This window comes from Rhyacophila brunnea, unplaced genomic scaffold (assembly GCF_057557595.1).
Source record: "Rhyacophila brunnea isolate RB1 unplaced genomic scaffold, BYU_Rbru_1.0 scaffold_20, whole genome shotgun sequence".
NCBI classification, from domain to species: domain Eukaryota; kingdom Metazoa; phylum Arthropoda; class Insecta; order Trichoptera; family Rhyacophilidae; genus Rhyacophila; species Rhyacophila brunnea.
Window position 1 is genome coordinate 17,579,611 of NW_028232860.1, and position 16,573 is coordinate 17,596,183.

At 34.2% G+C, this 16,573-nt stretch overlaps 1 protein-coding gene across 1 annotated transcript in view; it reads right to left on the reverse strand.

Moving 5' to 3' along the window:
• Nucleotides 1–16,573, reverse strand: part of LOC147071307 (prolyl hydroxylase EGLN3-like) — a 32,664-nt gene that overhangs the window by 6,718 nt on the left and 9,373 nt on the right. The gene's annotated exons all lie outside the window — the stretch shown is intronic.

Below are 16,573 nucleotides of genomic sequence, written 5' to 3' on the forward strand. Positions count from 1 at the left end.
ACAGATTTTGTTTTTTACGAGAAATAGGTGTCAGCTACTTGCTCAACCTATTAGGTCCATACCCTGACACACAAATTGAAAAACAATATGTATACTTCCCAGACCCAGGATTCGAACCTGGGACCCACGGCTTTATAGTCTAACGCTTAAGCCACGCGGCCACAGTGGGTGTTAACAATAAATAATACTTACATAATTAATTCTATGAGATTAGTTTTTTAGTCAATGACTACTACGGTTAAAACATCATTATCAAGACTTAATGACTATGTTAGTCTTCATAATGTTGTCACAACCGAAATAGCTATCGATTGAAAGAGTAAATTTGTGGAAATTAATATTATACTAAGAAACATAAAAAGAGAGAAAGTCAGCAACTTCGGTTTAATAGAATTGCCTTGGAAACCTGGACATTAAACACTGCAACATGAATGCGAAGGAACATTTTTGAAAGAAAAATTCTGACACCACATTCATCTAATCAGATACGGCACCAACTGAATTAATGTATACAATATTGAGATCTATGGGTCAATAAGAAGGCTGTAGTTTAATCAATTAAGATTAGGAGACTGAGCTGGCTAGGTAGAAGAGAATAATGAAGAGCAATCCAATAGAATGAAGAAGAGGCATGTCAATAATTTGCTGGCTAGATAGAGCGACCAATGACAAAAGAGGAAGTAAGAACCAACCCCAAGTTGTTGCACACCGTGTCCGGATTTTTTATGTATACAGTTGACCATATTACAGTTCACCGTGAGATATCTTATTGGAAACCGATGGTCATATAGGAAAGGAGATTAAACTCATGTCTTCTTAAAAAATATGCAATAAAAACCACCTGAATACAAGTGAAAGACAGAAGAAGATAGGTAGAATTAGGAACACAATCTTATCATATCTTACAATAATATATTTATATAAAATTCTGAATGATTCAAAAGTAGGTTAGCAAATGGGTGATCGTACGTATCAAATATCAAATAAATGTTCTTATTAAATCTAATAAAATTGGAACATTATGCATTCTGCAATGCTCCACAATCATTTCGTAATTTTTTGATCTCAATGCTATACGGCCATCTCTTCCCGGTACATCTCACGGCGAAATGTAATACGTACAATTTACATGTAACCGTTGCGATGATGATGATGATGATGATGATGATGATGATGATGATGATGATGGTGATTATAAAAAATTATGATCATTTCGAGTTTACCTCGGTTTATGGTACACCTTATAATAATTACACTTTGTTATAGAATTTTTCATTACAAAAATAGATCGCGAATTTATTTTAATATAATATTTTATACCGGTAAACTTTTATATCAATTATGATTATTTTATTACTATCTACCCAGCATTTATGCGAAAAAAAAGTGAATTCGAATTTGTTTTATATTGAATTAAATGTATAGGACATGATTTGAACTTATTATTTTCACGTCACTACAATAAATCGAAAAAACATTTTTAGTAGGCATTGGCGGGCTTAGGTTTTTAGGTCAACGGATAAAGAAAACAGCAGTGCCGACTTTCAGGTAGGCCGCAAAATGGGGGGAGGCTAGATTTTCACGACGGGTGACCTCTCACGTGCGCCACTGCAACCACCTGCTTTGTCTAGCACTCTAGCCGAACGGACTGCCATCTCCCAGAGTTACCATTTTCTATGCACAAATCTACAACATTTAACTTTCAACATACACAAATAGGTAGCCAACAGCATTAAACCACCTCAACGTGACACGTGTATTTGCATAATTGTATAATACCATGACACAAGAGGTAAGGTAAGTTACTTATTCTTAAAGAAACTGCATTTACGGAAAATATTATCTCTAAAGGCAAATCTCGTGATAAGTATTATAATAATTACGTACCTACATATTGATCATCAAAACAACGAATTGCGAATTTAATTTCGTTTATACCAGGTGTCCAACCCTTTGGCTTCCCTGGACAACATCAAGTGAAGAGGGATTATTGTCATGAGTCGAACTACACTACATAAGATAGTTAATGTAATTATTATAAAGTTATTACGAAAGAAAGAGGAAACGAAACCATTGGGAAATTTGACCCTGAATATTGATATTATAAAATATATTTCCGTAAATCTTGAATCATGTTCTCAAAGTCCTGTATCAAAATGGATATTAAAGCTGCATATTTTACCCACGTGCACACTAATCGTATCGCATTTTGAATATATAAAATCGTAAATCGTATACATAATATTGAACTGGCCACATAACGCACAGGAGGACATCCTTCCAGATACCAATGGTCCAAATCAACAGGGTTTTCCTGGTTTTCCACTGAGAACTCCTGTGTCTCACTGACTGCCAAGAGGCAGAGCCAAACCGAATGCTGCTGCCAAACAGCCAGAATCATTGAAGAAGAATTATTGAAGTAAGACTACTTTGATCCCGCGCGGCCTGCAGTGGCACGATTCATGAAATACAAAACCTCGCTGTACTTACGTACATCTTTCATGCCTGACAACAATCCTAAATTCAAACTGAGAGACGATTACTGTTTTCCATGATTTCGTGATTAATGTGGCATTCCATTAACGACTGCCCAATACTAGAATAACCTAACCTACAATACTATCTAATTCTAGCCATTAAAAAAACACAGAAATAAATGGAGGAACTTAAAAACACGGTATGTACTCATTACAGACCCCTTTTTAAATCCTAATGGAATCACATAATGAATTTTAGAAAAATACAAAATTATTATATTCAGCATTCTCTACCAATCGACTTGCTATCGGCGGTAAATGAGATAAACTATAGGAACGCATTAGGTACGTTTTCAATTCGTAAATATTACTGTGCTTAATAAACTAACACCAGTAAGTATCTGACAATAAATTTAATAATAACAACCCCCTTCAAGTGTATGTGATGCTGTACCTACTCCGGAAAAGGACTTGAGATAATATTAAGGACGAATCTTCGTAATAATTACACAAATAACAAAGAGGTCAAACCAGTTTGCTCACCTTGCGAGCAGGCAGATAGAGAAATATTATATTATATCACCTAGATACTAAGTTGGTACTATTATATTACAAGAAGCGTGATAACTGATAATAGTACCTACAGTAAAGATAAATATATTTGCAATTGTTATAAATTTCATAAAATAATATATTATAATAATTATAAACTACAAAATGTGTTATTTAGGATACAAAAAAGTCCAAGTAATTAACAACTGCGATCGCACCCATTAACCGAGTGACCCATATATCGTGACCCATATTCGAATACAGAAATAAATTTAAAAAAAAAAACGATCCGGATTGATCCATAGGTACCATAAGTAAGTGAAATAACATACGTCAATAACGTTTACTTAGTAAGTGAAAGAACGCACGTAGACATGCCCATATATTAGATGTAACTTCAATAACAAAAGGTATGCAGCTTTGTAAGTAGGTCATAATGATATATTTGTATTTTTTTTAGAAATTTTAGCGCCAAAATTGCGTAGGTACTTTTTTAAAACCAGTCTAAATTGTAATATTTTTATGTAGATTTATTTCAACTATGGTTGAATAATTTATATGCCTATTGATATTGAAGAAGGTATATGTAATGGGGTAAGAGGTCTTCTAAAAGTCTTGTGGAGGTGCAGGCGATTCATTTAGTTAGGTGTTGATATTGTTAATTTCAAATGACACTGCCACCATTCCAAAGTGATTTCGTCGTGGCCGCAATGCCAGAAGAATCCGTCCTTCCATTCAATTTTTTTTTACATTTCAATAATCTACCTACCTATATAATATATTTTAAACAAAATAAAAATGGATGCAGTCAGGTGTACATTTTATCGTAGGTCCATAAAATCGTATAGGGTAGAAATTAATGGTAATTTACCGTTTACCTTACACACGCTTATAATTAATATCATGTACTATGTGAATGTGGGAAATGGTAATTCACAGCGGTGAGTTTCATTGACGCCGATGAAGCAATCGATTCGTCAGAAGATTTAAAAGGGGGCATCGAAACGGTTCAAGCCGGTCATACAATTTTTAAATTATACGAAGAAAAAAAACTGCGCATTTCTCACAAACTATATAGGTATAAACAATAGTAATTATTTTGAGTTGCATTGTGTTATTATAGGAATGAGATGCCTACATTTTTGTTTTTACTATGAAGGTACCTACGTACCTTGGTAGTTGTAATTTACCATTAGTTAGTGGATTTTGAAAACAAACAAAAGGTGATAAGAGATAACGCGCGATAATGACATAAACATAAAATTCGCACCACAATAACGAAGCTGTTGCACAGTAAATTATTGATAAATAATATATTGTTATATGCGTGTGGGATCGCATGTAGGTACAGTGCAAGATTTATAAAATCATATTGTGAGAACAGATCTGTTAGGTAAACAAAGTGTATTTCTAGCTGATAATGAAAAAGATAAAGACAATGAACGGCGTCTGGTGTGCTATGGTTATGTACGTACCCACTATGGCTACGTCCTAACTACATACTTACACTATAAATGTCGAATTAAGGTTCTTTCTCGCAAAAAAAAAATATTTAGGTATTAAAATTATTGATAAAACACGGGATTTATTAGATGCCATAATAATAATTCCGTAATCGTTAGATTATTATAACAATGCATTATGTTTGTCTTAATTGATCTATCTCTGTCTGTAACGAATGTGAAAAAATATGACGTGTAAATGTGTAGGAGAGAGCTCGACAAGGAGAAGACGAATTAAAAGGAGTAAAGTTAGAGAAAACTGTTTGTAATGTTTTCTAGTGTATATAAATAAATATATTAAATGCAAATTGCACCGAATCTGAGGATATAATAATATTATATAAGATATACCGACAATGTGAAAATCATGTCACGTATAATATCGAAGGATAATTAAGTTCTAGTATTTTTACAAACCGAATTTGTGTGAAATTTGATTTATGTACTTACTACAAAGAAGTTGGGAACGTAACTCGACAGACACCCGTAATAGTGAAAACGAAAAAAATCATTAGATGCGCCCTCGCCCTATTCACTATTTTCACCCCTGCTAGCAGCGGCTGGTTTATGGACGTGGAGGCCCGAGGTATTAACTGATTTTGACCCGCGCCACGATTACGAAATAAAATAAAAATCATAAATTCCGACCACCAACTTAGGTAAAGGTAAACCTAGTAAAAATATCAATGCATCTCTTTTCTAGAATCACATCTTGTAACTAAATTAAGCTTCAGTGGTTTGTTTTTTGTGTGCCCTTTTTGATATTGTATAATATGCATATTTTAAAGCTGTTATTATACATAATTTAATAATTTATTGTATTAATGGTATGAAATATTTCGAGGCCCCTTTTAAATCTTCTATGCGTCAGAAAATCGCCGCTACGTGCAAAGCCCACTATTATATTCGGCCTTGCATTCCCCGGAAAGATCGACTTCTACAATGAGTCCGTTACGGCACCTACATGCTGTAGGATCCATATGCTACATCTGGAGTCGATGTCGGAAGAAAACACGATTTACAAAACAACAAAAAAAGATTAGAGCTCATATCGAACTGAATATTCAAATTGTGTGTGTGACATAAAACGAGCGACGTGTGCAAGAAGCCATACCATTACCGCGGGATTAGCATAAATTTATTTAAAAATTTATATAAATCACGAATAAGCAACGAATAAGTGTATTTAAAAATAAATAACGGAGAAAGCGTACGTGCAAGATGCACGCATCCTGATAACGACAATGATAATGACATCAACAATAAAATTTGAATAAATACATACAAATGCATTATTTTCAAAACATATAGATACCATAATAGTTTTTGAGTTAGTGTATCAATGTTATCAGGGAGTCATTCAATCAAAGGATTAACGAATTTGAAGAATGGGCTAGCTGTGTTCGATTGGCGGCCCGCGGACCGAGAATCGATTTGCAGAATGATCAAATTCGTCGGTTATTTCACACAGCGCGTGTATTCTATACACAAGACTGCTATCCGCAGCTATCGAAGGTAGTTTTTCATATTATGTTTGTATCGAAGTATTATAATTGTTACATTAAGTTAGCCGTCTAAACAAACAGTCAAAACTGTATATCTCGCTCTAAAATTTAGCACACCCAAGAGAGGTGCTGTTAAAATATAGCACTTATTATAACAATTACAACTAATTTACCTATTGTAATTGTTACAATAAGTGCTAATACTTCGACACAAAAATATTAAGACTACCCTCGATAGCTGCCCATAGCAGTTTTGTGTATAGAATTGATGCACAGCAGTAAAGAAAATAAACATTATTGCTCACACCATTTCTAATGCATAAGGTCAAAATAAAATGACTCAATAATAATTAATTCAAATAATTTGGACTTAGAGGCAACTTTGTTTAGTATTACAACACTTAATGGCCTTTCTGTGGGTCTATTCTATACACAAGGCCGCTATCGGCGGCTATCTACGGTAGTTTATCATATGTACCTATTATTGAGGTATTATAATAATTATTGTTAGTTGTCGTATCTAAAAGTTAACACAGCAAAGAGAGGGGCTGTTAAAACAGCACTTTTTGACAGTTTAGGACAGGTATTATAACAATTAACTTCTCAATACATGCATATGATAAACTACCGTCGATAGCCACCTTGTGTATGAATAGACCCGCTGAGGCGGTTTTAGTGTGGATGAATTTGTAGCCAATAAAATTGTAAGTTACCATCTTTGGCAGTCGAGATTTCGGGTATATTGCATACACGATTTGTGCTACCCGAGTTAAATATTCTAATGGCGGTACGGTGGGTTTACCTTCCCATCCATGTACAATAATTAGCATGGTCTGTCTTTTTAGCGTATATTTACTTATATATAAACGGCGCATGTACCTATGAAACAAAATATATAACTACAAAAGTAAAACAGAGATCACATACACATATTACATTAATATACAATGTATCGTTAAATTTAAAATAAAAAAATACCATAACATAAATGCAGCATTATCAAAATTATGGAAAAAAAGTTAAGTACGTAAGTAAACCTTAGAAAAAAATAATTTATTGCAATAATTGATTGCCTGAACGGTGGATCGAACATGTCAATAGAATAACTATTAAAAAAATGAATCATGGTATTGTCGAATATACAGATATGTCGGTTTAAAAAAAATCAACATAATATAGTTAAATCGACCATCGTTCTATTAAAATAATACATTAATACAAATTCAAATTTAATGGTTTGTCACGGCATAATTTTCAGATGTAATAATTTATGGAATTCACTGTTATTAAATGATTTTTAAATGGTTTGGAAATAGCACGTGGCTCATTTAAACATTAGATCTCATTATATCAGTAGTTGTTTTCCCAGTTTTCCTTTTAGATATTTAGATTCTGTCTTCTAAATGAGGTATTTTCGACGACTTGTTACGACATTATTAATTGTAAAAGAACCAATAACCATGGGTCTATAATATTATTGGCTGTCTAATATTCAATAATTTATTTGTTTTTATTAGCTTAAATAATGCAGTTTCTTCGATGTGTAGCTTTACGTATAAACGCCAATGCATTAAATTAATAACAGATTTAAGAACACTGTTGCGGCTTGCGGCGCTACTACAGATAGTACGTTGAATTTTCCTTTTCATGGAGTATGCATATACAAATGGTGTTTTCCAGTGAGCACTCCCACTCCCACTCGTCACAACATGCATGTGAAGAAAAATGCGTAAAGCTGCAAGTTGGTGCAGTGAGAAAAGGGCGCGGCGCCGAAGGGGAGCGGTCGTCCGCGCATTAATAGGCGCACGTCCAACGCACCACGTACACCATATCCGAATGGAAGAGCGCTGCGACAGCGAACAGCAAACTTTTCACATTTCATGCATGTACCCCCCCATCTGGCGAGATTACAATCTCTTTATGTGATTTAATCATCATATAATTTGGACTGACGATTGTCTTTGAAATTTTAAGTATATTTTAAGTATGTCGACATTTTGGTTTTGAATATAGCGCGACTACGTAAATAAACCATTGATTGTAGTACCTACGTTATAATAATTAAGTACAGACCTGCAAACTTATCTTAATGTTGAAAACTACCCAATCAAGACTCTTAACTGGACAAAATCTGACATTCGAATGAAATTTTCAAAATGGCGTCCTATGGTAGTTCGTTGTCCCATTTTTGGCCATTCTACAAATAAATTTGTAGGTCTGTACACACATTTACAGTAAGTACACGCACAAATAATGTGGAACTGAGTTAGCAGTAGATTCGAAAAATGTACACAAACAATTAGTGATTAATAACGTGAAATCAATATTTTTGTACATCAAAACGTCAGTGCATTTGGTAACTTTAAATCATTGATGATTAATTATATACAAAATGTAAGATTGTTTAATAAAGCTACATAATTAGTCCAAGTTTCGCATTTGCATTTAATTCAGCCGTATTATGTATTACATTTTGAGAGGGCACATTTCGCATAAATGAATTCCACTCAATATTAATCTGCGCATAGAAAATATATGACTGTACTTAATTGCACTTTTACAGGTGTATCTATATTACGAAAAATATTATCTATTATCTTCTTATAATCTATACCCATTATGAAACGGCAAATAATTTTCAGTAAAACATGGCAATGAATGTATTATTATTATGAAGCATGTTGAATTTTTTATGACAAATTATGTTTTGTTCGTCATGCGTCGTTTGCACAATCTGCGTTGCGTAGTCATGATCGTTTTAGACCGTGCGTCGGCTAAAGTATAGCCTTAAATTACTACTGGTGTAACACGTTTATTTTTATAGTGACAGGTTTTTGAGACCCCTTGAGAAATTATTTGTGCGATAAACTGCCATTGAGTGATAAATTAAAATGAAGAAGTAGTTGCCAGATACATGTTGATTTTTATGTTTGGCTACTGTTTGTTACAGACACGTTGCAGAATAATATCAACATGCAAGTATCTATCTTCTTTTCCTCGTCGTAACACTGATGGCTGAGAATCTTGACCACTGTAGTATTGGTACTGTGACATTCTGGATCAGCCTTCTCCAGCTTTCCCTATACCATACAAGGGATACTATAGGTAGTTTTGTGAATTCCTTCACTTACTCCTTCCACCCCATCGGTATTTACACACTGCTTCTCTAGCCAGCCACATTGTCCAAAACAATTATTTACCTTTAAAGGAATTCTGGGCCACGGCGAACGTGAGTATCTAATTAACTAAAAAACGTCTAAGGTGAAAGGGTATTAATTGCAGGTAGGTCTTCCGACAAAATAATTACGCGGTATTCTGGTTACGTGCCACTGCATTATCATTCATCACGCATTGACATAGGTCACACATAGATGCTAGGTATATTATTAAACAATCATGTTTCCCGTCAGCATACCGTCTCATGTTATCGTGTAGGCATGTAGGGCGTAGAAACACACGATTGCTGTCGTGCAAGAGGTAATGACGAATAAAAAATAAAATAGTGCTCCTGCATCCCTGTTCGTTGCAGTTTGCAGCGGGCACGTGCCAAAGAAAGCGAATCGCACGTGTCACACAACGCGAACAGCTGATTGTGAGTCGACACAAGGGTGTTTTCGATTTGCGATATTGATTAATGATTACGTTTTATAACATCAATGTTGTTTTCACTTCGTTCACATACTTCGAGATAATGGCTTATATAAATAAACAACACTTTGTCGTGATCTACTCACTGAATACTTGTTTATAATAATTTGGATGAGTTATCTGAAATGCGCTGATGATTACGACCAGAGACGAACAGGTCATGCGTTGCTTAGAGACACCAAACTATGGCTGAAATTGCGAATATTTTTAGATTCCGTGGACGTAAATTGCTTTCTCGTCCGACCTCAATATTGATGGAGGTTTATAATATGTGTTTATAAGATTTTGAATAAAGGTACCTATACTATTATAAATCATCTATTTACGTTATATTATTCGTGTTTTAATATAAATTCATGAAAGCTACTTAGCTAAATACTATTGTGATTTGTAAAAAATGAGTCTGTTTTCGCGGATAAATTTAATTAGGTAGATGCGATTAAAAATAAATCGTTTGAATGCTTTGATTTATTTGGTAAATTAAAAATCGATTGTTTTTTATCACCTTAAATTGATTTAGTACTTCGGGCATCTATGTCATTAAAATGCGCTCTGAAAACTGCTAAGGGGACGTAAGTATATTATGTCACGACATAAGGGAAAAGTGATTTGATTTATATTGTGATAATTAGTAACGACGAGGACGGGAGTGGGGGCTTGTAGAAAATGGAATAGATCACAAAACCAACTAAATATAAACTCATTTTTTAGAACAATATACCTAGGTGCCGTAATATTATATCGACCATTCTCAGTGGTAGTTTAGGACGAAGCGTGACGATAGGGATAGGGGGAAGAAATCTTGCTTCGACCGCATCTCAAAAACGGGTCTAGGACGATTCGGCGCAAGGACAACTGTGCGCCACGCAATCGAATAAAATTCGAAAATAAATAGACAATCGTGAATTATAGGTACCTACATACTTTTAATAGATATATTAAATATTATTATTTATATTTAGTCATTTATTTAGTCATTCATTAGTTATTATCTATTATAGTAGTAGATAAAAACTGATTAAATTCCTCGTCTACTTTCTGTATACAATTGTAATGAATGTCTATTAATTTTATTCCACAATGCGGAGCCCAATTGTCCTGGCACCCAGTTGACCCATTCCCTCAAAAACCGACTTCGACCAAAACCCGATATCATGGCTTTCGAAGATGAACAGTAGTGATTGTCTCTTTTATAAAATATAACGAATAATATAATATACAAACTATGTCGTTTAGTAAATATTAACATAATATAGTACTTATGGTACAATATAAAGGTTCTGTGATGGGTGACATTTTGTATAAAAACAGTTTCGGAGTTTTACCCGCCTACAATGATATTAATTTGTAACTTAGCTAGTATATTCACCACATATAAAAATTGCCTTACAACGTATTTCGCTGATTTGTTATGAGCACCAAAATGTACGTATTGAATTTATAATAATTATTATTCTGTGCGATGAAGGTAGAAAATGAGCTGCCTATTGAGTAATACTGACTACGGCGGGAAATCGGGAGCTATGGGAGGGAATATTATTATTGTTATTAATAATTTCTCTTATAAACTAGAAATGTATAGCTCTGTAATAATTATCTCAACAATCACAACCAATTTTGAGACGGACGAGAAAACGAAAATCGCAAGTGTGACCCGGCTGAGAATAAAACCAATGAAAAACTATTTTTTTAATTCGGCTACAATCTTATCCGCTGTGGATCATGGCCGCCTCTCGAAGAGGTCTCTAAACGCACTTTTACGATAACTAGTCCCAGCGGTGTGCGGAAGACGTTCGGAGATAATATGCAAAAAAGTACATCAGATGTGAATGAAAAACGCGCCGCAGAACGCAAAGAAAATTTGTAAATATTTTTTTCCGTTATTTCAGCGGTGGGCGGCTGAAGGAAACAATCCCACGCTAATAAAATGAGACTACGAGAATGTGAAAAAATAATGACAACTCAAAAAAATAAATAGAATACATCTGTAATAATGAGGTGTACAAAAATGTCAACGTTAACGTACTATGTACAGTGCAACTTTTATATTAAAAGTCTTCTATGTCACCACGGTCGTTTCTGGAACTGAAACCCGCCCTCCGTTTTTACTTTCCCCCTGTATATAATTCAGTGTGTTCGATATCGCGCGGAGGTTGATTACCAGGGAACTCAGAAATAATGGGAACTGAAATACCCAACGGGTAAGGCGATAGCAGGTAACCGTCTCGAGTAAGGATGAATCCGTGTTAAACTTACACACGTGTCAAGAATACGTTGTACGTCTAATACTGAAAACTGCTCTCGGTTTATGCATTTACGCTCATTTAATGTTGGTGTATTACACACACTATTTCACGTGCGTAATGCGTGCTTCATTTTCGTAGGACACTCACACATTCAAAAGCCTGCTTCAACATGCGGCGTATTGAATATAGCCGATCGGTATTCTATTATATTATACGGTACGGTATATTATCTGTTCTGTGTTGATTACCATTAAAATGTCTAAACATTTACAAAATGAGACGAAGAGCATCATTTCGAATGTATTGAAGTATTGTGAGGAGAAGAAACAGAAGAAAAGCTTTTAATTCATCTCAATAGTGCCAGAGATAGAGTACTAGTCAACACACAAAAAAATAACACGTGACGTATTGTAGATTCATTCATGTCCATAAAATATCAACAGCATCTAGGTATAAAAAGAGAAACCGATTTTTTAATTAAACGATCACTCAGTCTATTTTCGGTTTAGAGTCTGTCTTTTATAAGATGGCGTGCGGTTTCCCCTCCCGCTTCAGCATTCATCTCGTTCCCTCCCATTGAAAACTTGCAACAGTTGACCGCGATAGCACAATACTTTCCGTGTGACGTGTACGCCAGTTTATAGAATACAGACTCTGGTTCTCAGCTGGGTTGAACAATATCATGAAAGGTGTAAGGCAGTGGAGCTGGAATAAACGAGAATTTTTGTGAGGAATAAACGGCTATAAAAATATAATTAATAATGGTTTATATAAAAAATACAAGAAAGACAAAAAAATTTGCTGCGTTAGTAACAACCTACCTCTGAGAACAACGTTTTTCTAGGGAATGGGACAACTGGACTCCGGACAATTGGACGCCGCACTGTCATAGACACGTATACAGAACGTAGACGAGGTATTTTAATCAGTTTCTATCTACTACTTAGTAGTTTTAATTCAACATAATGTATTCTTAATTGCGGATTGAGTATTACCATGCCTAAGGCTTTATATAAAATAAACTCTTTTTTCGTTGGAACTTAAACATATGCACGATTAAATCATTTATTACGTCTGCATATTTACATTCTCACCAACTATTAAATCATAATATAATCATTTAAATATAAATAATATTAAATATTTTTTTAAAGTACCTATAAGTACATAACGTCTATTTATTTTCGAATTCCGTGGCGTCCAGTTGTCCGGTGCCAAATCTTCCTAGACCCTTTTACTACCCTATTGAAATTGAAAACAAAGCACAAAAATCACCGGGACCTCAAAACAATCAATGATGCTTTATCAAATGTGGAAAATATTTTTAATGAAATGCTTCAGTATATTGTGTGTTATTCTTACAAGAGCACGTGTTGATTGTAGATTATTGTATCATTTCTTAGACATCGTAAGTTTATTCCTCGTCATAAGTTGTCTTTGTTTAGTTTAAAATCTGGGGGTAGGTACCTTAATATTATCATTTAATAGATTTATGGAAATAACGAAAACAGTTCCCCGAAATCTGTTGCACATGGAAGGCAGAGAGTGGGGGGGGGGGGTATCGTCAGGTGATAAAAAAACTATTAGTGAATCGATAATATGAAATCATTAATCCTCGCGCTAAGATAAATAAATCAAGTATGTAAAATTACTGATCGAAGATAATAAATAAATATGTACTAGGTACATACTACATCAATGTTAGCAAAGATAACGAACGTGTGGGCAATTGCAACACAGACACGTTTCCTACGAAAATCACATAAAACCAACATGCAAATTATAATACGCCGTATTTAAAGGTATTTTTTAGGATTCTTAGTCATTTGTTTAAAAATGAAAGTAGGTTATGAACGCAAGATCTACGATCATTGTCCGATTTATGGTGTAAAATTGATTTGTATTAGTAAATACTGAATATTAAATTTATGCATGTAAACAGAGAAAGGAAACTGCAAATTATGTAAATTATTGTATACAACTGACAGGCTAATACTATCATTATTTCAATAGGTGAGATTTGTGATGGCAAACGAAAGACCTCACAAAACGCACTAATATATAATATTACCCTATCTCAACTCCGTAAGGTGTAAATTATTGAACAATTTGATCACATATCACAGTTATATTTCGTATATGAAATAATTGAAGCATTTATTGGAGAAAGTTTTATTCAATGTTTCAATGCTTCAATAAACCCTACAAAATAAAGTAGTTATGTCGAAAAAACTGATCAAGTTGTTGATATTTATTGTACAAAATATTTCAAGACATTTACTTCGCTGATTTAATCTATATATTGATGTGCCTGCTGGGCCTACGTGTAGAAGGTCACGGGTTGAATTTCCTAGTTCATCAAAATGTCAAACATCGATTTCTCAATAATTATTAACATAATATGAATCTAGATAGCAGGACATGCTTGTACTTAACGTTGTTTCCGCACTTCCATAATAAGCTAATTGTGCGAACGGCGAACGATCGATAAAAAAAAGGCATGGATGGGTACAGTTGTTGCAAATTCAAAGCACATCAATTATTATTTTCGCCAATTAATAATTAATTATTGTAAATACCAAAGATAAATAAAAAGTGCAAGGTTTGAGAAGATTTACAAAAATATATTCGATGCATACAAAATGTTAATAGTTCGTCTATTGATATGTTCAATATTTATATCTATTGTACCAAATTCTATAGTTTATTTTGTACTCTTATTACTGTTTGATGTTACGGATATTTTTAATAATTATATACTATGAACATTATTATCTTACAATGTTGTCATTTGTAAACAAAATAAAATAGACGTTTTAGAAGTATTTATGCAATATACCTAGGTACCTACCTATGTACGTATATATTAGGTAAGTACCTATATGATTGTTTTAAAAAGGAGAAACAGCCTATACATTGGAACGCAACCGATATAGGTACAAGTGAGATTATATTATTTAAATCATTGCAAGTTTTCTATTTAGACATATCATGATTTGCAAAGGAAAATTGAACACTGCATTCGGTAAACACCTTATGCGGTTTAAAACATAAAAAACCATGTATTATTATATATTTTTAATAAATAATTATTATTGCTACTACGGCGAGTCAGCGCGCATGAAAGGGTCAAATACCAAACACTCGTCGTATCGGAGGAAAACAATGGCCGTGAATTTTCCCGCGAAATAAAAACAGCTGAGCGAAATGAAAAGAGATAGCTGCGCGCCTAGATGAATGCGTCTCTGTCTAGCGACGAGTAGTGATAGCATGCAGTGGGTCATGCAGCTGGTCACGTAGACCAGAAACAAGAGGAAAATGGCGGGAGTGTCGGCGGGCGGAAGGGGGCGGTAAGGACGAGCGCGAAATGGGGTTATGTGCGGCGCGCGTGCGCGGGAATGCCAAAACAAAGTAAAGTGCATCAGCTGCACTCGGCAGTACATCAATGCACACACCACAATCTGTTCTCAATTTGAAAGGGATAGTAATTTATATCGTTTTATTTGAATCGGCTCTGGGTGGCCGTGTCGGCGTTCGATTATGCACGCCGTTTCCAGCCATTTTTTTTTTTGAATATCGATATAAAATAATTATGGAAACGCAAATATCATTAGAGATGGGCAATGCAATATTGTTAAAGAAAGCGATTATTGGAATAAGTAGATTTAACAGATACCTACGAATTGCACCATTTTGGGTACCTAGGTATCGGAACAACAAAAGTTTTAAAATCATAAAGAAATTCTTCCAGCTTCGTTAGAAGATAATCTAAGGTTAGAAGGTTTGACGTCTGTTTGGATCATTGGGAATTGATGTTTTGACTTTTTATAGCGTCAAGTTTTTAAAAATCTTATATTAGATACAAAATGTCGTAAATTGTGCATCTTGAAAAATTGTAATGGGTATTCATATATTAGTTTAATAGTGTAATTAATAATTGTAGATACGTTCTGGAAATACGAATTAAAATAAAATAAAACACAACAGTTAGGTAGGTACTTATATTACTAATTATTCCACATAGCTTTCATGTTTCAAACACAATGATCTAGCCGGTTTTCTCGATGAAATACTAGTAATCTCTTCTCCGCGTGGGGATCCGATTTTCATTTCCTCTCCCAAATTACGTTAAAAAAAGCTTTAAAATTTTACCTAGATATTCCTTCATGGAACACAAATTTAATGGGAACTGGCTTACCCTACGGGGTGTGGTATAACAGGCTACTGATGTCGAGTGTGGATAAATATGTACTTAAATAAACCTGTACCATAATATTATCCATTCAAATTTATTACGTAAACACAACGCGCATTCGATATTAGTCGTAAATAATATAAATAGCCGGGCTTCAAAATCTTGGTCCAGGGCTTTCACTTGTCTACCTTATTACTGATCTGTGGTCAGGGCACATTTTTTCAATTAAGTATATTAAAAGCTTAACATATTATCCCTCAATGTAGCTAGGTCATTTGGGAAATCGTTCTACCTATAATTATTATGGTAATGTTAAGAGCATACTTCAGTGAAACGGCAAATAATTTTCAACTATAGGTGGTACGAAATTTCGGACTCGTTGCCAATTCGACAGAGATAGTAGAGCTGTGAGCACGTCAATTTGTTTTGTGATGGCGTCGGAGGAATA